Source organism: Desmodus rotundus, chromosome 1 (genome assembly GCF_022682495.2).
Source record: "Desmodus rotundus isolate HL8 chromosome 1, HLdesRot8A.1, whole genome shotgun sequence".
NCBI classification, from domain to species: Eukaryota; Metazoa; Chordata; class Mammalia; order Chiroptera; family Phyllostomidae; genus Desmodus; species Desmodus rotundus.
In genome coordinates, this window is record NC_071387.1 from 29,314,647 (window position 1) to 29,323,579 (window position 8,933).

Consider the following 8,933-nt stretch of genomic DNA (forward strand, 5'->3'; position numbering starts at 1 on the left):
ATGCTGATACCAAAACCAGACAGACACTAGGGAAGAAGAGCACAGACCAACATCCCTCATGGATGTGAATGATGCGGGTTCGAAAGGACAGGTCTAATCCCACCTTAGAGGCTAATCGGAGACTTGGCCTATGAGCTGCCCTATATGAAGCCTTCTACCTCCATCCTTGGGAGAACAATTCTAGGTCACTTCCTCTGAAATGCCCCCCTCTATCTTCCTTATTTCTGCTCTGAAACATTTGGCAGTAGGGATCTCCTGAATAGGGCACTTACCAAGTTTGGAGTTGTTAGTGCAAACTTGTTAAGGGGTAGGCCCAAACGGCCCGCCCACACAGCCCACCTAACTGCCACAGAGTACAGTAAAAGCTGGAAAGCTTTGCCCAGTGCTTGCTCCTTAATCCCACCCTCTTTAAATGTGGCTTCTTCTTTTGGGACCTAGACGCTGTCAAGATATAGTAGAAGTCTTTCAGCCTGTATCCTTGTTATTGTATCCTTCTGCCCCAACACTCAGGCGTGTTTCATGTGGATACAACATGTGTATTTACAGTGAGCAACTGATAATAAAATTAAATAAATAAAAAACAGCGCTAATTTGTGTGGCATAGAAGTGCTCATTCTTATTTTTCACTTTCCCCATTCTCTCCAACCACGTGTTTGCTTATCTTCTTCTATTGGCAGTCGATGGATTTTTTCCCCTAAATTACACCTCCCAACCTGACCCAAGACAGGCTCATGTCATACACATGCACCCTAGTTTCACTCTCTTTAATGTACATGTTATCATACTTATAATCCACAATTAAAACCCAACGGAGTTTAATATTTCTTTGATTTTGACTCCATTTGGGGGAGGGATGGGGGACTACAGAAGGTTGTGCCCATGCTTCCTCATTTTTGTCCCTAAGTTAATACCGCAGTGAGAAGAGCACCTGTTTTCCAGGGACAAATCCCTTCTCCTGGGCCTTGGTGTCCTTACCTGACGATGCAGGGGTTCGGTATTAGTGGTTCTTACGTCCCTATCCCTATCACCACCACCATCACCGCCACCACCAAGTGATACAAGAAGAGGGACAGACTCACTGACGTCCACAATTCCCCCACAGCCCACCACCTCTTTGAGATCACCCTAGTCCACCCCATGCCAGCGACACCTCCTGCCTGGATCAGGGCAACTGCCTCCAGCTGGTCTCTCTGCTTCCGCTTCACCTCCTAGGATCTATTCTCCACATCACAGCTACAGTGACCCTTTTATAGCATAAATCACATCACATCATTCCTCTGCTCGAAACTCTCTAAGCACTTCCTGGCTCACAAAGACAAAAGGCTAAAGTTTTCACAGCGTCCAAAAGGGCCCTACACAATCTGTGCCCACCCCACTCCTGTGACCTCAATTCCTCCTTCCCTCCCTTTTTTGTCACTCCTTCCAGCCCACCCAGACCGGCCTCTGTGCTTTTCCCTGAGCATGCCCTAGACAGCGTCACGCTAGAGCATGTGTACTGCCACTGTCTCCGTGTGCCAAGTCCCTGCCCCAGGGGTCCACACGGCTCACCGCCTTGCCTTCAGGTATTTGCTCCAACGTCACCTTCTCAGCAAGGCCTTCCCTGGTCAACCTTTTCTAAGTCCGAACAGTTATGCCAGCTGCTAGCTACTCCCTACTCCCCTTTCCTGCCTTAGTTCACTTCTTAGCACTTACCGCCACCACCAAATCCTCGTCTTTACTGAATTTTACCATCTGTCTCCTCAACTGGGATGTAAGCTCTGTGAAAGCAGGGTTTTGTAACATTTTGGTCACTGCTGAATCCCTAGTGCCCAGCCCACAAGAACAGCTCAACAGTGAACAATGAATGGGAAATTCTCCGTTGACCTAACAGCACTGCTTTTCTCTTCTACTCACTAAAATGTGAGCTATTAAAGGAATAATCTTTACTTTTAAATTATTTGCACATTTTAATGACAGTTACAGCCCGACTGAGACAGCCAACTGTGTCAGCAAGCTGCGGTTGGGACCCCCAGGTAGCTTATTTCTGGGCCTTTCTTCTCTGGGCCAGTGTTCTCATAAGCAGGCCCAGCTCAGGGCCACAGCGTTGCTGCAAGGGGTGCCCACATCCTGGTGACAGCGAGCACTGCCGGAACACCGCTGTCGCACACACACACGTCTGTTTTTCAAACAGTGTGCAGATACCATTGGGATTCACACACTCAATCGATACTGAATTCACAACAGCTTTGAATAGCCACGCAGTTTATCAACCAACAGACACTGGAAGGACAACCGCTAGTGTGTGAGGTTTCCCAAATTTTACAAAGGACCTTATACTTGAGAAGACTGGGAAGCAATGCTTGACACCACATGAATTAAGTATCCTCCCTCCCCACTCCATCCCCGCCTTTCAAGATAAATGCTATTTTCATGGAATACTAGAATCCTCTATTTGCAAACAACTTTCGGGAGGGAAGCTAGTCCCTTAGACTGTACGGCTGAGGATCCCAAAGCTGGTGAGAGGCAGTGAAGCTCAGGAACACCTGGAACGGTAAGTGTGCCTGTATGTCGTGTTCAGATGTATGTCTTGTTCTCGTGCCTGTGAATTTCTTCCAGTTTGCTGTGCAGTTCCCACTTAGCAGTGTCACTTTAGGCATGCGACAAAAAGAGAGGCACAACTAGAGCTTAAAAAATCATTATCATTTTCTAGTCTACTACATTGCTTCAAAATGCTCTAAGTTTTGTTAATTCCGTGGTTATCACGGCATATTTTGAGACTCCCTGAAGATGGCGATGACACTGGAGAACTCTTATAAAAGGTGCAACGTATGAGAATACTTTCCCTAACTATAAAAATCAAGTTTACCATCTTGGACGTCACCCATTAGAAACAAAAAGGAAGCTAATCATGGGAATGTCGACTCTCAGTGTCTAGACGGCAAAGCTTCAGGCAACCCTCCAAGTCACTGCTTGAAGTTTTTCTAAAGTGGTTTCCCAAATTTTTAAAGTTGCCAGTATGATCTTTCAAATGCTTTCTCCCTTATTTCTATTATCTACAAGTGTCGTAATGCATACATTTAGAGTTTAAGAGAATTCAAATTACTTTTGTTTTGAGAGTATTATGTAAGCGCCAGTGGACCGTAGGTTGGACTGGGTTGGGAGAAATAAGGTTGGCCATCCCTGTTTTAGACCACAGGTGCTCTGGTTAAAATTCCGAAGGGTTTCCTTAGATAATGACAGGGCTTAAGCGAGCTGCTTCAAGTGAATAAGAATCCTAAACAACAGAGTAAAGTGGAAGTGGGCCTGGAGAATTATTTAACCAGAGTATTTTTTATTTCAAAAACTGACCAAGGTCAGTTAGCAAAGACCATAGTCAAGGAGGAAGAAACTGGCCACAACAGATCACAATATATTGCACTTGACTTTCAGTTCCTTTCTCTCTTTTTCCTCCTCCTTTCCTTGCCTCTCCTTCTGAATGACAAGTGTCAAAAGTAGAGCTACATGTGCTTACCACAATATTTGACATTCAGTAGTTATTTAATTAAAAACACTTCCCTAGAAGCATGGTGTGGGTGGGAAACTACCTGTGAATACACGTATTAAAAGGCCAAGAGTGCAATGATGTAAGCACTGCTATATTGGAGAAATTTTCAGTACAGCATTAAATTTGAAATACCAGAATTTTCCCAGATTTTCTTACTTCCCTCACTCACATACTTATGAACTGGCAAGCTTGGTAAGGAAGCCACTCCCCCAGGTGGCTTTTTCCTCCAAGATCTCTCACCTAAATAGTAGACAAAAGGTCACTTTCTGCTTTAGCAAGTGGTCTCTCAGCAGAGAGGCCCTGCCAGAGTACAAGCGGGGGGTGTCTCCAGACCCCACCTGGCTGAGGAGTGCAGCGTAGGGTGGTGGGCCCAACCTCAGCGCAGGGGCTGAGAAACACATGGAATTCACACCATCTCTTCCAAACTCTTCAGTTTATAACCGAGAAAACTGAGGCCCAGGGTAAATATTCTAGGTCTCACATGTTTTTATGGCCAGAAGCACAAGAACCCAGGTCTTCTGGCTCCCAAACCTATGGTGCTTTTCAGAGAGCTGCTCCCAATGTAGATTAGGCTTCCGAAAGTAAATTTGGAGCTTCAAGTGCACTGACAGCAACCCTGGGGTATGCTTAGTAACTAGCCCTTAAAGTGGCGTGCAACAGGGACCCGCCACATTTGCACTGAAGGGTGTGGCACCCGAATCCAAAAGAATTGTCAACTGTTGCAATATTTCAATGGCCGCAATTGACACCATTTACCCTTTCAGTTTAACTGTGAGTACCCCAAACTGCTAATATGTACAAGAAGTGGGGCAAAAAGTAGGGGGAAGTAATGCCAAACTTGAGACAAGCAAAATTAAAGCAATTTCAAGAGCTTAAACTAATTCTCAAAACTGTATTTTGGAATTTCACAGCTCTTTTTTTTCTTTAATACACCTAAAAATGGTCCTGAGGAAAAGTCTTGTTCTGAAGAACTTGGTTTTGGTGTCCTCTAGATACACGCCTTCAAGGCTGACCCATCCTCCCTGGCTCAGTCATTTGCATTTTATCTGCTTCCTGGTGTTGCTCCAGCTTCTTCACTGCTGCTGGTGCCCAAAGACCTTTAGCCAAGCTGGTCTGCTCTCCCCTGTGCTTTCTCTTCTCAATGATTTCCAATTGTACCACTTGGCTCATCCTTCCCATTGCATTTTTCATGTCATAACTTGAGTTGTAGAGTGGCAGTAAACCCCCAAAATAAATCTGAAGAATTATTAAAGTACATTGAAATCATCCAGTAATCTCTCTTTACTCAGCTACTCAATTTTGAGTATCTCCTCGGGACATACACTTTTGGCAACTGGACGCCTTTATCCTTGAAGACACTAGGTTTAGCAACAAGCCAGGCCTCTATAGTCTAGAATGTCTACGCTGGAAAGACTTCAGACATCATCCCAAACCCCTCATCTTACAAACAATACCCTGAGCCTAAGAGGGAAGGCTTTTGCCTAAGAGGGAAGGCTTTTGCCTAAGACCCTTCCACACGATTCCTCATCTTGCAACAGTTTGGCATGGTACCTTTCCTGTCCAATTACAGTCTATTTGTTACCACCTGCATTACTTATTTACCAACTTTTTAAAAAGGAATGACAGTAATTAATGGCTCAAATGGTCAGGTACAATATTTCCATAGAGTATCTTCAGGAAGCAGTTTTCTTTTTTATTATTGTCATTTCAAACTCCAAATTATGCATGCGTTACTAAGTTTTTACTATGAATATATAAGCAAGGTCTTTCCCTACATCTATATACTAGAGATGACAAACTAGTTTATTCAGGAGTGTGGGTCTTAATCCTATTTACGCGACTAAGCATATGGACCCCGTGAGCAAGTCACTTCAGGTCCCTTTCACACAGAAGATGAGGAAGGTGGACAAGATCTACAGCTCTCAACTCTCCTTGGGGCCCTTCGAGTTCGGAAGGGGGTACGGGAACCATGGCTTTGCTTCCTCCTGACAAAGCTGCACAGCTAAATACTGCGTTCACTTTGGGGTCCCATTGGGTAGCTTGTGCTGATCAGGAGCTCTAATTGGCACATGTTCACATTTTCAGCTAAAATGACAAAATAAATTACTTTTAAATAGGCTGTTTGAAAGACAGAAATTTTTTTAAAAATTGGCTGAATGGGGAATTTTTTTTTTTTTAAAGAAGCTTTTCAAAGCACCTTCTACTATGGGAGTAGAGGGTGGAGAAAATAGGTTTTACATAAAGAAAGAAACACCAATTAGATTTCACTCCACATACCAAGGAATTTCTGTCGTTCCTGCATTTATGCTGACCCTAAAAGTACCCAGAAGCAAAGCACTCTCTCTCTGTCAAATCTCAGTTCTTGAAAATGGCACTTGACCCTGTAGTCACTTAGTGTTGGATTATAAAGTCTTTTTCCTTTACATTGATATTGTCTCCAACTAGATTATGAGAACTTAAAGAGAGGTCCTTCAAGAAGTTTAAATCTCTTGGTACAAAATACAATAGTTCATTCAGCCACATTCAACCAGTACACTTAAAAGGGCATTAGCAGAGATTACATTTCATTTTCAGTCCACAAGGCCTAAAATCTGAAAGCACCACCCACCGCTGCCTCACAGTCTCACTGTGTTTAGCAAAGAGGGAGGCTGTGTGCCACCAAAGGGCCCTATACTGGGCACAGGAGATGTGGGTTCTAATCCAGCTGGTCTCAGGAGCAATTCCCTGGACCCAGCACAGTAATTTGCATTTAAGTGATGCTCAGTGAATGTCAGTGGAGTGGAACCACAAAAATCTCTACCATGTGCCACTTGATATATTACATAGAGAATTTAAAGATGTGTCACTGCTTCCAAGAAATTGAAATCCAATTATGTAAATAATGGGAACTTTGGTGGGAGTTAACATTTCCTGACTATTATTCAAAGGATTTACAGTAGTTATCTCACAAAAGCTGTGCAGTCTAAGCTAAATATTTCCATTTGATACACAGAAAACCAGGTTCAAAGAAAGTCTGTAATCTGTTCAAGACCAGTAAGAGGAGAGGCCCAGACGCCAATCCAGGTCTGCAAAGCCCACACTATTTACAGTAAGCAGCACCTTACACATCAAGGCAGCTCGGGCTAAGTTAGGGACTTTGGGTCAAGGTTTCACTGTCTGTCATTAAGTGACTGCTTATCACTAGAAGGAACACTCACTCTTCTACAATTTTTCTATTTGTACGACTGGGGAGGGGGCGTGGATGACCTAGATGGGTGGTCTGTTGTTTTGCTTAGTTTTGTTTTGTTTTGTAGGGCAGTTTTCAGGATACTTTTGAGCCAGGGCATTTTTTTTCATAATATAGGTATTTCCCTTTCCTATTCAAATCACTGAAATTATTTTGGAGTGATACCCTGGGTTTTTAATGGAAAAGTATTATACCCCTCAAGTGGATCAGAGAAGAAAAGTTGTGCGGGCTCCAAACCTCCTCCCATTAAGTTGAGGCTGAGAACCTGACCTTGCTGGATCTTGGTAAAAGTTAAGACACAACTCTTTCCTGGATTCATGTTTCCTTCGGAGCCTGGAGCTCTGAGCCCGCCCGGTGCTCACGATTTGTTTGATCCAATGGATGGCATCTGTGCCCTGCATTACCTTGAGCGGCCCGCATGGGCTGGTCCGTAAAGAAAAGCCCGTGCCTTCCTAGAACTTAAAGCTCCGGGTGTAAAATACAGGAGTTCACACTGCCCGAGGCTCGGACAGCCCTGGTTCCGGGCCGACGGCTGCGGCCGGTCCCGCCGGTACCGGGAACCACTTCCTGGTCAGCCCCTCCCGCCCCTGTGCACACCCCCGCTGCGGCATTTCCCCCACCGCTTGGACTTGCCCAGGCGGCAGGACGCTCTGTCCGACTCCCGGGGGAACGTACAGCCCGTCCCCGAGTGGCCAGGGGAGTCCCAGCAGATTTAAAACACTACGCTCTGGAACTCCAATTCCCCCGGCGCCTGGCCCGGTTTCCGGGGGTCGGGACCGCGGCATCCCCTGCGGCTACCGGGAAGAGGCCCGTTCGAGCACCGCCCGGGCCACCGTCCCGCCGGAGACACAGGTGCGCCGCGTCGTCCCCAAACCTTGTCCGACTTCGCCCGGCACCTGTCGCGCCCTCGGCTGTAGGACCTGCGCTCACCTGGTTCCGGGGGCCCACGGCTGGTCCCCGCGCCTGTGGACCCAGCTCCCGCCGCCGTCTCCGCTAGGGCCACAGCCGCGGCCGCCGCCCACTTTCGGTTTCCTCTCTCCGCCGAGCTACCGCTGCGGCTCGGGAATCACCTCCAGCCCCCGCCCCGTCCAGCTCCGCCCCGCCCCGCTCCACCCCGCCCCGGGATCACCCAGCCTCGGCTGTGCGCACGCGCGGACGCCCCGGCCTCGTCCGCCCACGCCGGCGTCCGCGCGTGGGAAGGAAAACCGACGCCGCCTAGCGGTTTCTGCGCGTGCCCACGCACGGGCCGGGGGCGAAGACGATTGCAGGGTGAGCTCGGGAGCGCCTCCTCATGGGCAAAGAGAGTACAGGCGGGCGGGGAAGGCCTGGGACCCGGCTGATCCCGCCAGCACCGACGCGCTCCTGCTGTTGTGTTCATTCTCCCATCAGAAGTTTCATTCAACTCTTGCTCATTTAATTTTTATTCTGCTAGGCAGCCACCCGGTCCGCTCATTTCCTTTATATATTTTTCAAGCATCACCCTTTCAAGAAGGGTGGCCACACTCTCAAAAGAGTGTCCTGTCTCCTTTCTCTGCTTTCTCTCTCCTTAGCACAGTCCATGTGTTCTAAATCTTTTCATGTCTGCTATCCTCCTCAAGTTAAAGATCTATAAGCACAGGGGTCTTTGTCTTGTTCCATAGTCTATTTCCAGTGCCTGGCACATGATGAGAGTGATACAAATATTTGTCAAATTCATCCATTCATTCTAAGGTTATTGAACATCTAATATTTATTCACTTACTTCTTCTGTACATACATTTTACCAACACTGACTGGGCATATTGCCTTATATTCCTCAAACCAACAAATGACCCAGCAATTCTATTCCCAGAGTTCACCCAAGAAAAGTGAAAGCATATGTCCACCTAAAAACTTGGACAAGAATATTCATAGCGGCATTGTTCCTGACAGCCAAAAATGGAAACCCACAAATGTCCAACAGAAGGTGAAAGGACAAACAGTGTGTAGCGAACACCTGCTGTTAAATAACAAACGTCCGTGGAGTGCCTACTGCGCTAGGGCATGAACCTGCGCTTGAGGAGCCTTTCATTTGTGAAAAGATCTCGTGGACAATGAAAAGGTAGATGGGAAGTAGGTCATGAAAAGCCTGATAGCTCATGAGCAAGAGTTTGGGGCTTTCCCCAAAGGCAGTGGGAAACTGTTCTGTCTTCTTTGAACACTGTT

At 46.6% G+C, this 8,933-nt stretch overlaps 1 protein-coding gene across 2 annotated transcripts in view; it reads right to left on the minus strand.

The window, feature by feature from the left end:
* The window catches only part of TDRD7 (tudor domain containing 7), a 61,814-nt gene extending 53,943 nt beyond the window's left edge, over positions 1–7,871 (minus strand). Inside the window, exon 1 of one of the 2 annotated variants that reach the window (XM_045195134.2) lies at positions 7,680–7,871. The gene's annotated coding sequence lies outside the window, so the exon portion shown is untranslated. The remainder of the gene's footprint in view (positions 1–7,679) is intronic. The other variant, XM_045195135.2, reaches the window with a different exon arrangement.
* Between the last annotated feature and the right edge of the window lie 1,062 nt (positions 7,872–8,933).